The sequence below is a fragment of the Arachis stenosperma genome, chromosome 8 (genome assembly GCF_014773155.1).
Source record: "Arachis stenosperma cultivar V10309 chromosome 8, arast.V10309.gnm1.PFL2, whole genome shotgun sequence".
In the NCBI taxonomy this organism is placed as follows: Eukaryota; Viridiplantae; Streptophyta; class Magnoliopsida; order Fabales; family Fabaceae; genus Arachis; species Arachis stenosperma.
In genome coordinates this window covers 30,526,490-30,547,674 of record NC_080384.1, presented here as the reverse complement: position 1 = coordinate 30,547,674, position 21,185 = coordinate 30,526,490, and the positions used below count along the sequence as shown (strand labels likewise).

The 21,185-nt window shown below is 35.1% G+C and overlaps 1 pseudogene; it reads left to right on the top strand.

Moving 5' to 3' along the window:
- The window catches only part of LOC130945775 (alcohol-forming fatty acyl-CoA reductase-like), a 31,400-nt pseudogene extending 12,301 nt beyond the window's left edge, over nucleotides 1-19,099 (top strand).
- The last annotated feature ends 2,086 nt before the right edge of the window (nucleotides 19,100-21,185 follow it).

Here is a 21,185-nt window from a genome sequence, read left to right as displayed (position 1 = left end):
GATGTTAGTTACCAGTTTGAACATTGAAGGCCTTATTATTGGCTTCAGAAACCTCATCTTGTAGCTTTGTGTCGTACCATTATCAATCTCTTGGACTCTCTTACCCTTGTCCTTCGAAGTCGTCGTCTATGGCAAGTGTCACACAGAGGCCAAGTTCAGAAAGAAAAAGGTCAGCGTTCATTTAAAAAAACCCATACAGCAGAAGCTTCTGATTAAAAATCAACACACATGCATGTTTTTGAAATTGGAAACTAAGTGGTTCAATTTTTCCACACACAGTGCAACTATATTTTGTTATGATCATTTACTGTCGTGATCTATTGAATCTTTAGCAGAACAATCTTAATCAAACCTAAATGCATAAAATCCTTTTCAGACGATCAAATCAGAAACCCAAATCATTCCCCCAATCATTTAATAAATGCTCTAACCATCTTAATTTGATTTTACTACGATTGCATTTTTAGTACATTGACACTAAATGCAGATGATGATAAACTAAAGACCACTATCAGGATAAGAGTTAGGATAGAGTTTCACCTTGTTTGACATATTCTCCGAGACGAAGCTGTTGGAGTCGATGCCTACAGCAGTGTATTCTGTGTTATGCTGGGGTTGCTTTAAGGGTTTTTTTTTTAAAGGAAGATGGAAGGTGAATAGTGATTACAGAAGGATACTTATCTTGCACGCTTGTGACTCAAAGGAATATATAAAGTAAAAAAATGAGGGGTTAAAAACGCGGCGTTTTTACAAAAAAATTTAGTGAGTAATTTATTCAGCTACTTAAACGTTGTGGTTTTCGATAATCTCCAACTAATATTCTGTTCTATCCCAATAACTCCCCGTAAATCCCTCTCCTTCGAAGTTCGTTTTCAACGAAATACTAAATAAAATTTAGTTTAACTCCAAAAAAAAAATTCCTAGGAAAAAATCAATTATTAATTGATTGCTATTAACCGCATTAATTTAATAAGTCGGTTTATACGTAACTACTACTATTTCCTTTGAAAATTAAATTCTTCAACAATTGATACTACCGAAATTAATGCTAGATTAAATCAAAACCGCTAGAAAGTCGAAACAAACGTTTTAAACTTTTTAAAATTAAATTCAGTTTTTTATATAACCTGATTATTGGGTTTCTTTTTTTCTTTTTTAACATGCCTGTGACTAACTATTTCGTAACTATTATCGTTTATATCTAGATTCTTCTACGAAAATTATTAAACTTCATAAAATTAAAAAAAATCTTTGCACATTTATAAACGACACATTTCCAAAACATTTTGATAATCAATTTTATGTTACGTTTTCTAAAATTTCGGATAACACATACTTGGCTAATAATAAGTACACTCTACCACTGACTCGACGTTTGGATTAATTTTACATTAAAAGGATTAATAAATTCTCAACTAACATAGTCACATAGCAAAGCAACTGAAGAAGGAAAAAAGTTACGTTGATAAAGCAACTATTGTTCGTCTGAAAACTTCGTTGGCAACTCCCTCCCTTCAACCACAGCAATCGTTGAAGTAATTAATCTAGAATGGAGTCTGGATTCCGGTAACCATCTTCTTTAATTTTTGCCACCTCGTTTGATAGCAGCCGTATCTGTAAATAATAAAATGGAACATATTGAAATAACTGAATGCATTGATTAATTAAATAAAGAGTGACAAAATGTTTGGCTACTCCCTTGTTTTATGGTTTATGGCCACTCTGTTTTATTCGTTGTTGTTTCTACATGTTGGTTTAGGTATGTTAATGCATTAAGGAACATTCAACAATCGTACAACCAGTTCTATGTGTTTGGGCTATTTGCAACAGATGTACGTATATCCACAATTTTGCATTCCTTTGTTGTTATGACCATATGTTAAAAAACGTTTGGAAAATTAACTTACCATGGTTTTGTCTTGTTCCGCCACAGGATGATGTTGAATTCCCACCTAATATTGTGAATCTCTTCAAGTGGTACAGTACCACTGATCTTTATTTGGTTGACACTCAAGACAATTGCCTCCACATCACACCCAAGCAAGAAGGTAACAGGTTCTGGATAAAGGGAGCTGATTTAGGAAGGATACGGTGCATGTACAGAAGAAGTTCTTTGCTGAGTGTGGAGCTTAGGTACGTCGGCTGGGGAGTATTCTACATGCTCGTCCGGGACATTAACCGGAAAGATGAACCTCCGTGTGTTGTTGATGAACTGTATGCGGCAAAGGTTTTGCCTGACTATATCGTTCAACGCTTAGCTTCGGTGTGCGGGGCTTACTTCAACAAAGAAGCCCAACTTAGAGTCTACCAGACCGAGATGTTCCTGAGGAATCACCGCCGGATCCAACAACAGCAAAATTTCGATACTCAGCAGTCAGGGTGAGTAACAATGGACCATTATTTTGTTGTATAATTTCTCATGTTTTTATGTTTTCTGCCTAAGTTTTTTCGACTCAACTACAGTGTAAACAAGAGGCAACATGGTGGGGGGGGCTGAGGCAGGTCCTAGTAAGCGACACCGACCCCAGACCTCTCCTGAATCGTCTGTCAACCAGGGGTCAAATTAACAGATTTATGGAGACCATATACTTTCTTGTGTAGTGTAATTAATCAAAATGTTATCCTTAATGTGTTATTTTGTATGTGATGTAATGTGTTTGACATTTGGTGATCAGCTTTGATATACTATGGTTTGTATTTATGGTGCGTATGTTGGTTTCTAATTTATTGCGTCTATGTTTGGTTATCATTAGTGTATCGACCAGATATTGACTGCTATAGCATGCAAATACAATGCTACTGAATGCAAATGATCCTATACACACGTATCATATATGACAACATTAGTATGTGGGAAAACAATGGATTATTTTAAGCATTAAAGATGAAAAAAATTTCCGGTTAACTGTTAGAGTTTTAAGTATTCTTCTTGTTTAACATTTGTTTGTGGCCATAACAAAATAATTGTAACAATATTGTATTCCCTCAAGAATGCTGGGTTTATTTGATTCTTTAACTTTGTTATTTTTAAGTTGCAGCACTCTCCCGGTTTTGGGTTTTCAAAAAAAGTCAAGGAAAAAAAAGAAACGTACTATATTTCCAAAACACGTACATTCTCACGGGCCCACTTAAATGTCATTTAGAATTTTTGGTCATAATGTATAATTAGTGACGTTTTAAAAAAGATTTTTTTTCCTAACAACACCTTTAGGGCCCACGAATAAAATTAAAACTTAAACACAAATTGTCTGCCACATACACCAGTCCGAATTTAAAATGACCAACTAAAAAGGGTGAACTTCAAGTAATATAGTTGTAAAAACATTCCTGCTATGTCTCATACGTTAGTCCCAGTAAGTCCTAGTACATAAAAATATCTTGTGTTTGGGAGGTACATGGTGAAGGACTCCAAACGACATTAACTTAATTAATGGTCGTATGGTTTGTTATTTCCAATTTAAACTTCATGACTACAGCCGAATAAGGAACCGGATTGATCAAGGTTCTATCAACAGAATCAAGTAACATGGAAAGATAATCTAACTTGGATATTAAAAATGAGCCTACAACGAATATTTCATCTCCCTTAACAAGTAAAGATTCTGTTTGAACTAGATTATTTCGAAAAAAAAAGAAACTAACCTTTATCGTAAATTATATGACTAATTCACACAGCGATAATGTGTTCCTGTCCACCATCTGATCCAACATTTCATACCTTGTATCGTATGATGAACGACATTTTTGTCCCCCATTATAATGCGGGGGATTGATGCATCGTTGAAAAGAACGAAAGCAAAATCACCCGAGTCCTTGTCCCTTCGAGGCATGACTGTCACCCTTTGAACAACATGACCAAACATGTTGCAGAAAAACTCAGCAATGCCCTCTGCAGTGGGCACGGACTCTCGACCGAAGCATACGGTCAGTGTCTTTGGACGTTCCGCGTCATCCAGCTCCTTGCAGACGTACTTCTGCTTTCCCTTATCTTGATCAGTTTGCCTTCCTCCTTGTTGCATATGCAATCCTCGGCCATTGTTATGTCTACTCAATGCCTCTTGTGCAACCGATATGCACTGGTCATGTGTGTTGAAACCCAGTAGTTCTTTAGGAGTCCTCTGGTACTCCAACCACACCGCATCCATCGTTATGTCGCCCATAATTCTAGCGCAAATGGTTGATAGGGTATCGGGAATTAGAGTTAGGAGGACGGATCTCATCCTATGAACCTGATATAACGTGAGCTCAGTTTTCAGCACGTGTCCGAGGGTTTCGAGTTTTCTGGACTTCTCCACAAACCCAGAGAACTCATGAGATACTAGGCATTGCAAACAGATGACACATTCATCGGCAAGACTGTTCATAAACCAGCCTTCTTTTTTTATGGCTGTTTGCACAATACCATTCAGTCCCATTGTCTCTAGTGACAGTAGAAATGCCATGACCATCAGGGACTGTTTAACTTCACGTTGAAGGACTTGCGTCAGCATCCTGAATGCAGTTCGATCGATTCCATGGAACATTTCCAAACATTCGATTGCCATGGTTGAGGGTTTCCTTCTAGTATCCATGTTGTATGGGTTAGAATTTGTAAGCATATAGTTTGTAGTTGTAGTTTTTGATGCTTAGACCACCAACTCATTTCCTCCTTCTTGTAGTCATGCAGCATGGTCTCCACTTTATTGCACCATCTTCTTACTCGTAGTCCTAGACTAACCATCACCTACCTAATTGGAATATTATTTAATGGCCTTAATTACATTGTATTCACCTACATGTATATGATTTTATTGATACCACTAGGTACGGTTTATACTTTCTTCTTGAAAAAGAAGATGTCATAACTTTATCTAGTATGGCGAAATTGAAATTTAATTGCGTAAACATCGCCATATGCTATGAATCATAACAGGTTATATAGCATAGGCAGTAATAATTTTTGTATACTACATTATCATTTTTATTTACATAACTGAATAGATGTTACTAATTAATTCTCTAATAAAATTAATAGTTATATACCAAAATAAAAATAATATATAAAAAGTGGGAAACAATATTTTTAATTAAAAGTAATAAAACATCAATTTTAGAGATAAAGGAGAATCATTCACAAAAAGCTAAAGGTTTACGGTTTAGGGTTCACGGTTTAATCGCTAGGCCTTTTAGTGAACGGCTTCGTGTATATTGTTTACTGATTGCCGGTTTTCGGCTCAATTCGCACGGTTCAGTGTGTACGTGTTTAGTGAATAGGCGTTAGATTGAATGGTTTCGTGCTAATGGTATATTGTATGGCGGTTTACGGTTCAATGTTAACGGTTTAGTGTTCACGGTTTGGTCGTTAGCTCTCTTAAGGTGAATGGTTATGTGCCTCCGGTTTATCGTTTGGCGGTTTCCGGTTCAATGTGTACGGTTCAATGTGTACGAGTTAGTCATTAGGTCTTATCAACCATCGTTATGTGTCTATGGTTTATCGTTAGGCGGTTTCCGGTTCGTCGTGGACGGTTTAGGGTTCGCGGTTTGATCGCTTGGTCTTTTATTAAAGGGCTTCGTGTATATTGTTTATTGTATGCCGGTTTTCGGTACAATGCGAACGGTTCGATGTGTCAGGTTTAGTGACTAGATCTCATACTGAATGGTCTTCATGCCGATGGTTTATTGATTTGCGGTTTCCGGTTCAATGTTAACGGTTTAGTGTTCACGGTTTGGTCGTTAGCTCTCTTAAGGTGAATGGTTATGTGCCTCTGGTTTATCGTTTGGCGGTTTCCGGTTCAATGTGTACGGTTCAATGTGTACGAGTTAGTCATTAGGTCTTATCATGAATGGTTATGTGTCTATGGTTTATCGTTAGGCGGTTTCCGGTTCGTCGTGGACGGTTTAGGGTTCGCGGTTTGATCGCTTGGTCTTTTATTGAACGGCTTCGTGTATATTGTTTATTGTATGCCGGTTTTCGGTACAATGCGAACGGTTCGATGTGTCAGGTTTAGTGACTAGATCTCATACTGAATGGTCTTCGTGCCGATGGTTTATTGATTTGCGGTTTCCGGTTCAATGTTAACGGTTTAGTGTTCACGGTTTGGTCGTTAGCTCTCTTAAGGTGAATGGTTATGTGCCTCTGGTTTATCGTTTGGCGGTTTCCGGTTCAATGTGTACGGTTCAATGTGTACGAGTTAGTCATTAGGTCTTATCAACCATCGTTATGTGTCTATGGTTTATCGTTAGGCGGTTTCCGGTTCGTCGTGGACGGTTTAGGGTTCGCGATTTGATCGCTTGGTCTTTTATTGAACGGCTTCGTGTATATTGTTTATTGTATGCCGGTTTTCGGTACAATGCGAACGGTTCGATGTGTCAGGTTTAGTGACTAGATCTCATACTGAATGGTCTTCGTGCCGATGGTTTATTGATTTGCGGTTTTCGGTTCAATGTTAACGGTTTAGTGTTCACGGTTTGATCGCTAGGTATTTTAGTGAACGTCTTCGTGTATGTTGTTTATGGTTTGCCGGTTTCCGGTTCAATGCGCACGGTCCAATGTTTTATACTAATTTATTTGTTTTATACTAATTTTTAATATTTTTATTTTGAATTTGAAAAATTTGTGATTGTAATTATTATTTATTACGTTTATTATCAAAATTTTGTATAATATAAACTATGATACTATAAAAATTGACAAAATAACTAAAAAATTAATTATAAATAACAATAGAGCCATAAATAGTGAAAAATTATAGTGCAAGATAATACTAAATTAAAGAGTACAGGTAATATTAGAAAAATTATTGAATATTTTTTATTGTTTAACATTATAAAATTTATAATGCTCTCTTTCATAGTTTTTTGTTGTATCTATTTATTTATATAATAAATATTTTTTATATTATTTTTGTTATGTTCTGTTTTTGCTTTTGTATATAAAAAATAATTTAAATTGATGTCTCTTTTAGTAATTTTTTTATCTAAAAGTGATGTTGAGTAGTATAATCCATACAATATTTATTTTTGATATAATCAATTTTGATACAAATATTGTCAAACATAAATCACGTTAATCCAAACTTACTTTTCATCAAAATCAATTTTGTAAAATCAATTTTAAACAAACGCACATTTTGGTAAAATAAATATTGTTTGGATAATATTTGTTAAAATCACTTCTAGATAAATAAATAATTAATTATTAATGGGATATAATATTAAATTATAATATTAATTTTTTAACTATATTCAAATTTTATTTTATATTTTTTTAGTATTTTATATATAATATTTATTTTATAGTACTCTATTTTAGTATATTATAATTTTTTATTATTATAATAAAATTTAGTATTTATTTATAAAATTAAAAATTAAAAATAAGTTATGATACTAATGAAAAAGTTCCAAACACATTACTGATAGTTAGTTTTAAGTTTTGTTATTATCTTTCGGGGAAGGAAGTGCTTTGTGATGAGGGATGGGAAGTTCAGTCTCCAATAAGTGATAGGTAATGGGCCTAATGGTGGAAAGCAAAAAAGTCATTAGGCAATAAATTAGGGTGCACCATAAGTTAGATGATGAGTGACCATGACAAACCAAAAATGAAAGATCTGTGTGGGAGACAGGTAATGGTATACACATAGTTAATGAAAAGGAATATAACTCATAGGAAATGGAATAGAAATTCCCCTTTTATCGAGCTAGCAGCAAATACGTGTATTATTTCCATGATAACCTTTAAGAGTGTTTAGCTGTCGCATTAAACTCTGTTGCGGACTAAATCTTTGACCAAGTGTGTAAAACAACAAGAGATAACAACAAACACAATTCTGTTATATGAGCATGTTACTTTATGAGCATCTTTATGTAGACAAGCATTCATTACGGAAATTAAAACAAATCTTCCAGTCACCGATTGGGAAAAGAAAAAAAATAGACGGTTACCAGAAAATGTTGAATAGCCTTGACTACAGAAAAGGAAATTAAACAGATGTATTGAGCTGAATAACTTCAAATAGATTTAAAGGATCGGTACCTCGACTAAACGAAAATAATTTTAAAAAAAAATTGGTTGGAGCCTTATCTTTTACCAATAAGAAAACAGATATTTATGTAAATTATTTTTATTCAAAAATTTAGGAATATAAACTGGAAACGTAAACTGCCTGATATATTAAAAGGCCAAAATCCAAATATCACTCAATTGTCAAAACTCCTTTGAATAGTAGGGGCAACCTACCATGTTTGTCATTCTTTTAAGAAATTGTGCTTGCTAGTGGAGTGCAACTCATTAACTGAACATGTTGCAGTATTTTTCATGTTTTTTTTAAATAAAAAAATTAAACAGCTAAAACACCCAATGGCTGGCAGAGGAAAGCGACGCTCAACACAAAAAATAGAAAAGGGAGACGACGAAGCCAAAAAGGAACAAAGCAGAAAAATGTCAAGAAAAATTGTCGACAAGGAAGTCATAGAACTGTCATCAAGGTTAGAATTAAATTACATTTACACAAACTAGTGAAGTCCTTTTATAACGATTCCGAATATAAAGTATTCATATTTTTAAGTTTTGTTTTCTCATAGTCTCCGAGGAAGCACCATGCATGACCAGCGACTACATGTAAACTTTAACGGTGGAGCCAGCAAAGAGATAGGCGACGACTTCGGTAAAACTACAGTCGTAGAACCTTCCCTAAAAGAAGTGGTAACGCAAATGTCGACGATGATGAATACACTTTCAAACCTGATTGCTTCCCAGACCAAGACGTGTTATCCTGTGTTTGGAACTATGCCACAAACAATCAATCTTCGGAATGGGCCGCCCGATAACTTCAGCCCCACATTAATGCCTGTGATCATGAGCGGATTCAGCATGCCGTCCGGTACTATTGAGAGGAATCTGGATTCGTCCAAGAAGATTAGATCCAACATGTCAAGCATTCATCAAGCCGCGGATTCAAAATCGCATATGGCTACAAAGTGTTGTTCAATGTCTCCGAAGTGTGAACAGACACCGCCAGATGATTATGTTATTCGCCGAAGTTTGTTCAGCGATGATGGTACTGGAAAGAAGACAGCTACAGAACCAGTTATAACGAGTAGCTTAGACAAGGCTGTATATGTTAGCTACTTCAACCCGGCTGACAGAAAATTGCCACTAGCGAATGAAACCGCAAAGATACCTGCGGTGAGTTATATCATGTTAAGTAAGTTTTACAGATTTGTTGTGCTGGTCTACTATTAATATATAACGGCTTAGTTTTCGTTGTATCAGTGGAAGCCTGTTCTGTTCCGTCCCCCACCTGATATGGCACTGTGCAAGGACGAAGTTTCAGTCGTAACCTACATCTTTGGTTCGGATATGGAGGATGAAGAACTGAATTCAGAGATAATTTCACAGACAAACTTGTGGCACGCTAACAGGAGAGTCATGTATACTCTACTGCCGAACAAACCATTGGTGGACGAGGTATGGATTTTTCAGTCTTCAGCCTTCGTTAATTTCATAAATGAAACTCCTTACATATAAAATAATTTTAACAAGGGAATATATGTCTATGTTTTTTCTTATTGGCCGTCAATCAACGAACGCTGAAGCAGATCATAAACCTGACATCAAGCATGCTCATGTGTGATGCACGCAAGGACACCGGTTTTCCTTGCTTGTGGTTTTTACCGACTACATTTTCGGTGAGTGAAAACCATTAAGAGGATCTCCATCTCCTGGTTTCCATTGATCTTATACATGTTTCTGAAAAATCAAATTTCAGCAATTTGCCCTTAATTGGACTCACTCCCCAAAGACTTTGAAACGCTACTACGCTGACGAATACATGGGAGAGTTTGAGTCGTTATGCAAGGTAACTTTATAATTTAATTGTCGTAATATATGATAATGTAAATAAAAAACGGTTAATCCAATATAACTTATTTGTGTATATTTTTTATAGATTTTTGTTCCAATGAATGAGGATAACATGCACTGGTACCTGGTTGTAATTGATATAGAAAAAAGACACCTAATATTACTGGATTCTAAACCATGCGTCTCAAGCAGAACCAGACGCCGTCGATGTGCGAAGCTAATGGTAGTGTTGCAAAATTTCTAAATGGTGGAAAATATATTTTAAATTGCTTAAACAGACACCAGAGTTGACACCTGAATTAAATTTTACTTTGATTACAGGCACTGTTTATTGAGGAGATGCTTGATGACTCCACCTTCTATGCTAACCAAACAACACACAGACCAGTAATTTCAGAGTATCCTATAATACACCCTGCAGAAATTGGCGAGCAGAACGATGACTCGTAAGAAACCTTACAAGTTATTATTGATTGTTGAGTTCTCAATTACTGAGATGCATCAATGAATTTGCTAACATGTGATGAATACATTTTCCGTATGCACAAGTACCATTTCGTCTTCTATGATTTTTTCCCCTTAGGAATTAAGTTGGTTATAGACTTCAATAAACTTTTTTTACATATACAAGGAATGATTGTGGAGTTTGGGTGACAACCTGGATGAGGGAGTGCCAATGGAGGAGTAACTACAATATTAAGGTAGTTATTTAATAAAATTCGTTTCATGGTTTCATATATTATCTCAAAATTTTAATCTAACCTATGCGTCTGAAATCTTTGTTTTTTCTCCTAGGTGAATGATAGCACTAGATTACGGCTGGCTATTGATCTGGTGATGAATCCGTTCAATTTGAAATCCCAAGAAGTTCTTGAAGCAGCAAAGAAATACTACAACGAAATATCTAAAAAGGAAGAGCGATTGGTTAAGGGGTTAGGCAGTATGCTCTGAGTTATTTATACCTAAGGCATTAAAATAATTGTGTCCATTGCATAGACCTTTAATACTATAATGCGTGCAATAAGTTATTCTGGTTATGTTATTTTAAGTACGTTCGGTTAATTTTTGATTGACGTTTTGTGTTGCGCTTACTGAAATTGAAAAAAGTGGGTCTTAAAAAATATGATTATGTTATCTGAAGTTCTTTATGTTAATTTATGAATGGAACAGCACATTCTGATATGTTAATACATGATTTCGTATATTTTGTCAAACAATTTATTAAACAGGATTTCATTAATTTACGTAAATATGAACACAATACTAAACGTTATATTTTTAAACTTTATTATGTGCAACCTTCGTTATGTTTATTCATCTAGTGATACGTATACCAATGAATGGTTATTAAACTACATTTACCTTTACCAAAACATGAGTAATACAATTCAAATAGAGTTTATTATGTGTATTTATTATTTAGTTTAGATTTACGAAAAGGTATGATTAGTGATGAGGTTCGAATCCTAATTGGTGGCTTCAATATATCCCTTCAACTTCATTTCCAACCGCTGTGACCTCTGGTTTTACCCTCTTTAAAAGTAAAACTTGACTTCCTATAGAAAATCATTTGACAACACCATTGTAATTTGTAAACCCTCTCCTAATTCACTCACGGTGGCTATCAACTTCAGAGACTAGTTACTAACATTAGCAAACAAAGATGGAGCCAGAATTCCGGTAAGCAGATAACTATTTTTTTCATTTAGTTAACTATTTTTTCCATACGCATGACCATCTCTCCTTGCATGGTTTGTTCTTTTTTAACATTGATTACTTCTCAAGTTTCTGTTCTGTCCTTCCATGGTTTCTTATTCTTAACAATACTGACTTTTCAACATTTGGGTTCGGGGTCGCTACCGGCCAGTTACGTCAGTGCCTTACGGAACGTGAGAAGATGCCCTGAACAGACTTTTGTCCTAAACCTATTCCCAACAGATGTAAGCTTACTTCCGGCACTGCAGACACCACTTTTCTTTACGGTTTTCTATCTAATTTTTTTCAAAATCTGTTTAACATCTAATTTTGTTTCTCTGACTATAGGAAGATGTAAGGATTCCACAGCACATTGTATGGCACTTTTCGTTCTTCACAACCACTGATCTGTACTTAATTGACAGACAAGACAACTGTCTCCATATCCACCCAACTAGAGACGGTCATAACTACTGGATCAACGCAGCCGACATGGGGAGGATAAGATCTCTCTTTCGACCAACTCCACAGCTTATGCTGAAACTCAGTTACGTAGGTTGGGGTATCTTCCACATGCTTGCATGGGACCATACTCGTTCGGTTGAAATGCCCAGAGCCGTTGATGAGATATATGCCTCCAACATATTGCCAGACCAAATCAAACACTGGCTAGCGGACAGATGCAACGTACACTTCAACAAGGATGAACAGGTGGCTGCGTTTGAGACTGAAAGGTTATTACGCCGGCAGCATCGGAGGCAAGAAGGTTCACCACCGCGTCCTCACGAGTCAAGGTAACAATAACTTGTTTACTTAGGAAAGTAAGTCTACATACTTTATTATATTCATTTTTGTATAATAAATTTTCCAAAATTACTGCAGGTTCAACCGCCGTCAACAGGGGGGAGGTGCAGTGGGAGGACCTATTAGGAGGGCAATCGCAGGACCTAGTAGGAGGTATGGAAGAAATTCGCCATCTGACTCTTCCGACTCTTCTGTGAACCAGATAACACCATCATCGTAGGACAAAAGACGACAGATTAATTTGTTTACGGTTTATTGTTGAAATAATGTTTTGTTGTAGTGTTTCGGTAGCCATGTCTATATGTTCATGCTTACTTTTGTGGAAATCTTCAGTTAGTATTCTGTGTAATAGCTTTGATTTTGTGAATGTAAATTATGGTGTTGGACTTCGTTATTTTGTTAATGTATATACATCTATGGGTTTATTTTTGATCAAGTCTCACACAAGTCTACCATCGGATGTATTTTTTTATTCCGGTCATTATTTGTAAGAAAATATGGTAACAACGACTTTTTTTTATCATGGGGAAAACTTGAATGATGTTTACTTGTGGCTGCATGGATGAGGGTGTGCCAGTGGTAGCTGGTAACATCCTAATTAGGTATTGAAAATGATTAATTTGGGGAGTAACATGGTTTTCTTTAGGATGAGGGGTTGTAATGTTGTGATAAGTCAAAAAAAAATTGGAAATCAAGTAAACAGATTAGTGAGTATATCAGCAAATTAAAACTTAATAGGGAAAATTTGCGGCTACATCTAATTTCAAGCTAGAAAAACAAAAAATAAAAGATAACCTTATTGGAGTATGTTGGAATTCCAACTGAATTTATTTACTAGGGTAGGCAAAAACTTGGGTAGACGAGTAAAATTTAATGGTACTAAACACCTAGTTCAAAGAGATTACGATAACACCGGTAAATACAATATTCTGCCTTATCAATTCTCGTTGGATGCTGCATCTCACACAATTAATAAGTTAGACTAATTTAGGTTCATTACTTAAAAGAGAGCAACAGACTTCAACAATTCAAAAACTACAAAGTAAACACAACCGAAAACCAAGACTACGAAGATCGCGTCTAGTAAAATGGCTAAATTCCAACTTCCCTTGCCGATTATTCCGGATGAACTGCTACAAGAAATCTTCCTGCGTAGTAGTGCCAAAGCTGTAGGGAGATGTATGTGCTTGAATAAATTCTGGTACCGACAGCTACGCCAACCAGAGACATGCATACACCACATGCGAAGGCAGAAAGTGTTATATCAACATGTTTTGTTTCATGTTGGATACTCACTACTGTTAATGGGTTCAAATTCACTATATATAGTGAATGCTGCTTTTGGAGAAGAGGTGAATGTTCAGCATCCTTTCGGAGTTGGCGTCCATGGGTGGTTTCGTATTGTTGGAGTGTCAAACGGGAACATATGTTTCAAGTTCTCTCGTGAACGAGACGACACAAGACTTTTGGTATGGAATCCGACAACACAATGCTCTAGAGAAATTTTCGACCCCCACAGGGACCACGGTAGATCGTTTTTCCCAGTATATGGTTTCGGTCATGTTCCAAACTCAGATGCATACACAGTCATACATATGTGCAAAAGGGACATAGCTGATGCCTACGTTTTTTTCTCTAGATATTGTTCAAGGCGTTCTACATGGTTTCACTGCGTTGATTGTCTCCCTGGTGTAGAAAAAATTGACCCTAACTCTGTTTTTAATAATGGTCAGGCGTATTGGATAACTGGTACAGGAGATAGCTATGCTACACCCAAGTCTGTTTTATGTTACAGTGTTGAAGATGAATCATTTAGCGAGGTGTCTATCCATGTAGGTGCAATATATACCATTCACAATTTACTAACCCACAAGGAAAAAGTTGCACTCCTCGCTCATACACACAATGAATTTGGTTATGTCGCAGCAATTTGGCACTTGAATGAAGACGCGAATGGAAACAGAATACTAGAGCAATACTGCAGGTTTGCGAGTCGAAGCATCAGAAAATCCAATACTATTCGTGGATGAAAACCTACTTTTGTTGGTGAACAATTCAAAGGAAAGAGAGTTACTCGTCAATTACAGGTACAGAGAGCTTGTGTTGACAGAGTATGACATCGAACATGGCACTAGAAATCTATTGGTGAGGAGAGCATGGTGATACCCAGAAATGCCACACCCGATCACAGTAAGGTCTACACTCAAGTATTTTGCAGGGATGTTTCCTGTCTAGAAATAATTGACATTTAGATATACTTCGACTACATGTATTGTGGAACTTGGTTGAAACTCTTTGTTTACTATTCCAGTTGATGTTAATTATGTTTTTTTTTTGTTAATGGAATCCCTACAACTGTTATGACATTGGTTAATTCCTACTGTTTTTTCCTTCAGCCTGTATTTACAATTGTATGTTTTACATTGGTTTGAAAGAGCCAAAATTAAGAGAAATGGTTGCATAACAACCTCAATCTATCTAATTCGATGTGTCGTGTAGTCTTCCTCATGTACAGGATATTTATGATGGTATTATTCTGTTTCTAACCATCCTACTATAGGGATTATGTGAGAAATAACAGTTAACCGGTGTTATTCTGTTTATAACCATCCTAGTATAGGGATTATGTGAGAAATAACACTTAACCTACTAAGATTTTACGCCAATATTCAATCAAGAAATGCTATTCCAAAAAAAGATTGATCAAATTAACGGTTAACACACACATGAATGGAATAGATAGTTACCTGGAAAAAGTTGGTTTTCTTTTAAAATTCCGGAGAGAGTTGGGCTTAACAGGTTTCAAGCCAGTTGCTGCATTAATCCTCACTTGAATTATCCACTAATTGTTTTTGTAGCTGGCCCAAATTGATAGATAGCCCACTTTACTTTTAGATATAGACTTGAACTACCAAAAAAAAATGTCTTTCCAGGTTAGTTGACCCAGCCCAATCCCAAGTATGACAGAAAGACTAAATATTCAGTTAATTAGAGTAAAAAACGCTGGGGAAAAAAATTTCGATGACCTTTGATCATATACTATGTTACACCTTAATACCTAACCAGAACTCATCCTGTATAATCGTCAATCGAGACAATTTGACCTATAATTCAACGAAAATTTTCCTATGTAACACGATTTGACCAAAGAAGACGACAAATAAACAGACATATAAACGGGCAATGTCACAAGAGAAACTTACATGATGGCCCTGGGTTTCAGGATACCAATTGTATACACCACTGCTTTGTTGGACGATGGCAGAACCTAGCCCAGTGCACGGTAAAACCTGCAATAAGCCATATACTCGTTGAATATTACTTTATAAGAATAAAAAACAGAGCAACCCAGTACATGATAACTTGGTAAGACCTGCAATAAGCCATTAGCACTCCATAAACAAACTCCAGGTTGCACTCTACCTCCATGGCCACGTCGCTGAAATGATCAACCCATTAGCACTCGTTCATTTACTTTGGTTAATAGAGTAATAGGAATTCAATCGAGTGCATGAAGGGGTGAATAAAGTCAAACAAATTGAGCAAACAAAGGATTCAGCAATAATGGGATGTTATGGTATTTTAAAAAGTCAGATCTTTCAATTGGAGTATTATACATCATGTGCAAGGGTATAAATATGATGATCTACAACTTCAATACCTGATGAGATGAAGCCTTTAAAATCCATTATGTTAACAAACAGGCTAGCTTATTTCAGGCATCATAGCTGCTCTCCTTTGCTGAACAATTTATGTGTATTAGAACAAAGCAGTGGCCATTCATCATGATCATATAAACTACAAGTGTTAAGATTTATTTAGGTTCAAGGGATTAGGAATATGGAAACCTATGCAGGAAAATTTCTGAAATGAAAGCAATTAAACTTGACTAACAAGTAGCAATTCAACAAATTTCCAAATCCTAACATAACATTCTAGTTTACTTTCAGCTTCTTCATTCTCTCACAACTTAAAATTTATGCTGCACACTAGTATATAAGAAGAAAAATAGATCTTGTCAATTATCTATTGTGGTGGCTGCATGATTTGTCATGGAAGTCACCAAGTCATCGGTGTATATTGTCATGCCCTTCACCTTCCGACTCTTACAGAATTGCCGAAGATTGAGTTATAACATGACTGCAATCTTAATCATTAGTTTCACTAATAAAAAGGTTGCTATTTTCTGGTATTCAGGCTGACTTACTACAACATATTAGTCTTCATATGCTACTGAAATTAGTAGGGAACTTTGATAACTAAGTCACAAAAATAAATACCATAAAACATATACGTATCTATAGGTAGAACGTAATCAAATTCCAACCATGTTGCCCATATCAAATAAACCACATCGACAATTTTTGCTTTAAAAGCTTCAAGCAATTGTGTGTCTACAATCTAGCAGGAAAATTCTGAAAGAAGAAAATTATTCTTAAGTTTCTCAACCTAATAGAGGTGCTTCAGGTTCCGGTTTTGATCTAATGGTTAGACTTTGTTGATGAAGCCTCCATCTCTCTTGCAGCTGCTTCTCTAGTCTTCTTCCTCAACTCTGCTTGTATACTTTTCTTGTTCAGCAGCTTCTCTAGGTTTACTATTATTCTTTCCTCTACATGTGCCATCAGGTTATCTATTCCCAAATGTTCTTCAACATGATTCTGCTTCCCATCACCCGATCCCCTTGTAGCCTCCCCCGCTCTGACCCTTATAATGTGGTCATCAACCCAGAGAAAGAATTTGCAGTGTGATTCTGTCACCTATATCAAATAGAACACAATGAATGTATGATGGTACAAAACACTCCAATTCAATCTAATACACATATGTGAATGTAATTAATCCATAAAGGCCCCCTTTTAAAAATCCTTTCAAATTTTAAAGCCATTTTTATATCAGATCAGGTTCCATGTGAATTCATGTCAAAATCAACATTTTTAATCTAGGTACATCTATTTTCAAGAAATCAACTTTTTCCCAGTTCTCAATCATTCTTCATAATTAACCAGCATCAACATCAAATCATATACAATATCAACCCAATCTAACATCATATCGCTCACAAAATCAAATCATTTTCATAACCAATACGCATGCCATTAAACAACTAAAAAACACATCCACAACAACTTGATCTAGGAAAAAATAACCAAAGTCTATATTCTAAACCTCCATTCCAAAAATTCAAAATTTAGCCAATTTTAGCATAAACTTAGTGATCATACATGAAGAATTGTGTGCTTACCTTTAACAATGGGCATCCAAAAATCAGCCTATTCGGGTTGCTGTCTGTCTTTGACAAGTAACAGATAGCATATTTTCCGCAGAAGCATTTTGGGGCAACACCATCTGTTACAATCATAGGTTGCAGTGAACTTGAACTTGCATATCTAGCTATCAGTTCCTGTTGTTCGCCGGCTTCGCCTCTGCCTCGTCTCGTGTTTGAGGAGCATGCATCACTGGCCATCAATCTGGCTAACATTAAACACCACCATGAACAACTAATATCAACTATTGCATTCAAAAGTGAAACAATCTGCTTTGATTAATGGTGTTTAAAGAAAGTGAATAACAGAACAAATCACGCAAAATTGGTTATGAAAATCGACAACAAAAAGAAACGAATCAGCTATAACAAGAAGCAGTAGGCCTTACAATGATTTTTCGAGAGGGTTATCGACGTGGATCGACGGAACCGTTCCCGGCAAGGGGATGAGTTATGTTCTTCGACGGTTTCGGAAATACTTCACTCCGCCTGTGAGTCACAGAAAAGACAACCGCGTAACCCTAGACGAACAAGCAGTAAGCAGGGTCTTCGTCGGGGTTTGAAAAAATCTGTCACTAATGATGAGTGACCCAAGAAATCAGAGGAATGAGGTAGAAGAAGAGGTTGTTTACATTACACGGGTATTTGGGGGAAGGTCTTGCGATTGGGTCGCCGGAAAAATCAAACACTTCAACTACAGGAACGGTTTGAGGAACAGCAAGGTAGAAGAGGAAGCTCTGGATAATACACGGGTATTTGGGAAAGGTTTTGCGAGTGGGTCACTGGAAAAATCAAACCCGTCACCTATAGGAAGGGTAGAGGAAGCAGTGAGGTTGTAGAAGAAGAAGAAGTGGACATTACAGGGGTATTTGCAGAAGGTTTTGCCAGTGGGTCGCCGGAAAAATCACACCCATCACCTACAGGAAGGCTAGGGAAGAAGGAGCAGAGGTCAGCAGGGGAGAAGAAGCAGTGAGATTGAAGAAGAAGCAGTTCCTTTCAAGTGTATTTTTAGAGGTAGAAGAAGAAGAAGCTGTAGACATTCAAATAGTATTTTGGGAAGATTTTGATTTCTTTGGTATTTGGGGAGGGATTTATAAAATCAACTATTTGCAAATTACACACAATATAAATACGTTATGTAATATAATGTAATACTATAAAATACAATGTTGTGTGAACACATTTATTGAATGCATTAATGTAAGGATAAAAATTTTTTTGATCAATGACTGAGATGAAGACACATGTGCAGGAATAACTTACCCATAAAATTACCATTGGTTTGGAAGAATTCACCTAATTAATTACTTAATTAAGCTTGTTTTTTTTAAAACAGATTTGATAATATGAATACAGAAAAGTTTTCAGCGGCAAGAGAAGGTGGGGTAGAGTTAGATTTATTCTACTTTGACCCAAAGGTTATTGATTGGGAACACTACTTTATGAATATCCATTTCCCTGGTCTCGTCAAGTATGTTTTCAAGCGATCATAATCGCATACATGTACTTTGTAAAGAATATATAAAATATTATATATTTCTAAAAAAATATTAAGTACACATCAAAACATCAGGTATCATATATGTAATTTAATTTTTTTTAATGTGTATTATATATTTTATATTTTAATATATATTTTATATTAATGATTATTAATTTTAATAACTTATTTTAATATATATTTAACTAATATGATTGATATTTTTATTTTAGATTTAGATTTTAATCTTATATATCTATTCTTATTTATTATCGATCTATTATATATAATTAAAGTTATATTTCTACATTAATTGACCTAACTTTTCTAATTAAAGGTGTTTTTCAATATTTTTTCTGATTAATAAAATCTTATAATTAATTTATTATATCAAATATTTAATTTAATTAGCACAAGTATCATATTATTAAATTTAATTAATTTGAGTATTAATAGCTTGATTTCTTATACCTAAAAAATTACATATTTAAATAAAATAGAATTTAAAATTATTTAAATACAACAAATAAAAATTAATTATATATAAGTCATATAAGAATTCTAAATAAACCGCTATAAGTTAAAGAGGTTTAATAATTTTTATGTAAATCTCTTTAACCAATTGTGGATTATGTTGAAGTATGAAGAACTCATAAACCGCATGTTAGCGCGGTTTATGAAAAAAAAAAGTGAAGAATAAAACTTTGTAATCCACAATTTGTTTATGAACGAATACTTTTTGATGATTTTCAATTCAAATATTGTAAAAAAATTAAAATTAATTTTTTATCTAAAATAATCAAACAAATTTACAACATTTTTTTAAAAAAATTATAAACTTAATTTTAATATATAGATCGTATAAAATATTTTATACCATCATTCAATTAGATTCATACATTTAAATTATATTTAATTTTAAGTAATATATTTAAAAATTTATTGTTAGACGGCCTATATTTATCAAATAAGAAACATGGTAATTATCAAGAAACTCCGTATGAGTCTTGTCGAAGAGTCTAGTCGAATTGGAAGGAAGGAGTGGTTGAACCTAGCTAGCTAGTTGTGCATAATAATTGTCAAAATCTCAAGCAACTATACCAGACATATAGTTCCATATAATCTGATTGGCTTGACGTTTTAATGTATATTATTTTATTCTTGATGAAAGCTTCACGTTTTCAAAATTGCCTTCTTGCTGCTTCTTTTTCGCAATTTTTTTTCTCTCTAATACTAAGAATTAAAATTGAACTATAGGTACATACTATCTCACCGAAAAGGAATGCACTTTAATTTGTCGTTGTTATTTGTCAAATGCACTTTATTTCTTAGTTAGTAGAGAGTGTACGTATTTCTATAAGTTTGTGACCATAGTAAACTTAAAGAAATTATTAATTATGATTGATGATCAGATACCAGCAGACATGGTGGTGAATGTAATATTAATTAATGGCGATGGTTGCACATGCAAATCAACCAATTAGTGGTGATCATAATAATATTATAGGGAGTGATAGGTAAACAATGACCATCTTGAATAATATGAACAATCACCAATTAAATAAAAATATATTACACTTTTAAATTAATTATCTAAATCTTAATATTAAAATAACCATTTGTACGAGTTAAACTCTAAAATGGTCCCTGAGATTGGCGTTTTACACTGAAATCGTCTCTGAGATTCCAATTGCATCAATTACGTCCCTGAGATTGAAAAAAATGCACCATAGTAGTCCCTGACCTATTTTCCATTAACGACGTGATGACATGGCATGATGACGTGGATTGTAAGTGACACGTGTCACTTCATGATTTGGCCACATGTAATGGTAGGATGATGTGGTGACCAGTGACACGTGGCATGCTGACCTGGATAGTTGTGCCACGTGTCACAATGTTATTTGGCCACGTGTCCAGTTGTGCCACGTGTTGCAACAGTATTCGTCCACGTGTCATCCATTATGCCATCGTTGTATATGCACGAAATTAGTCCCTCACTTTGCATTAAGTGACTCATTTTAGTCCCTGAAATTGAATGTCGTGCACCAAACTAGTCCATTCACCAATTTTTTTTCATTTTTTTTAAATTTAAAATT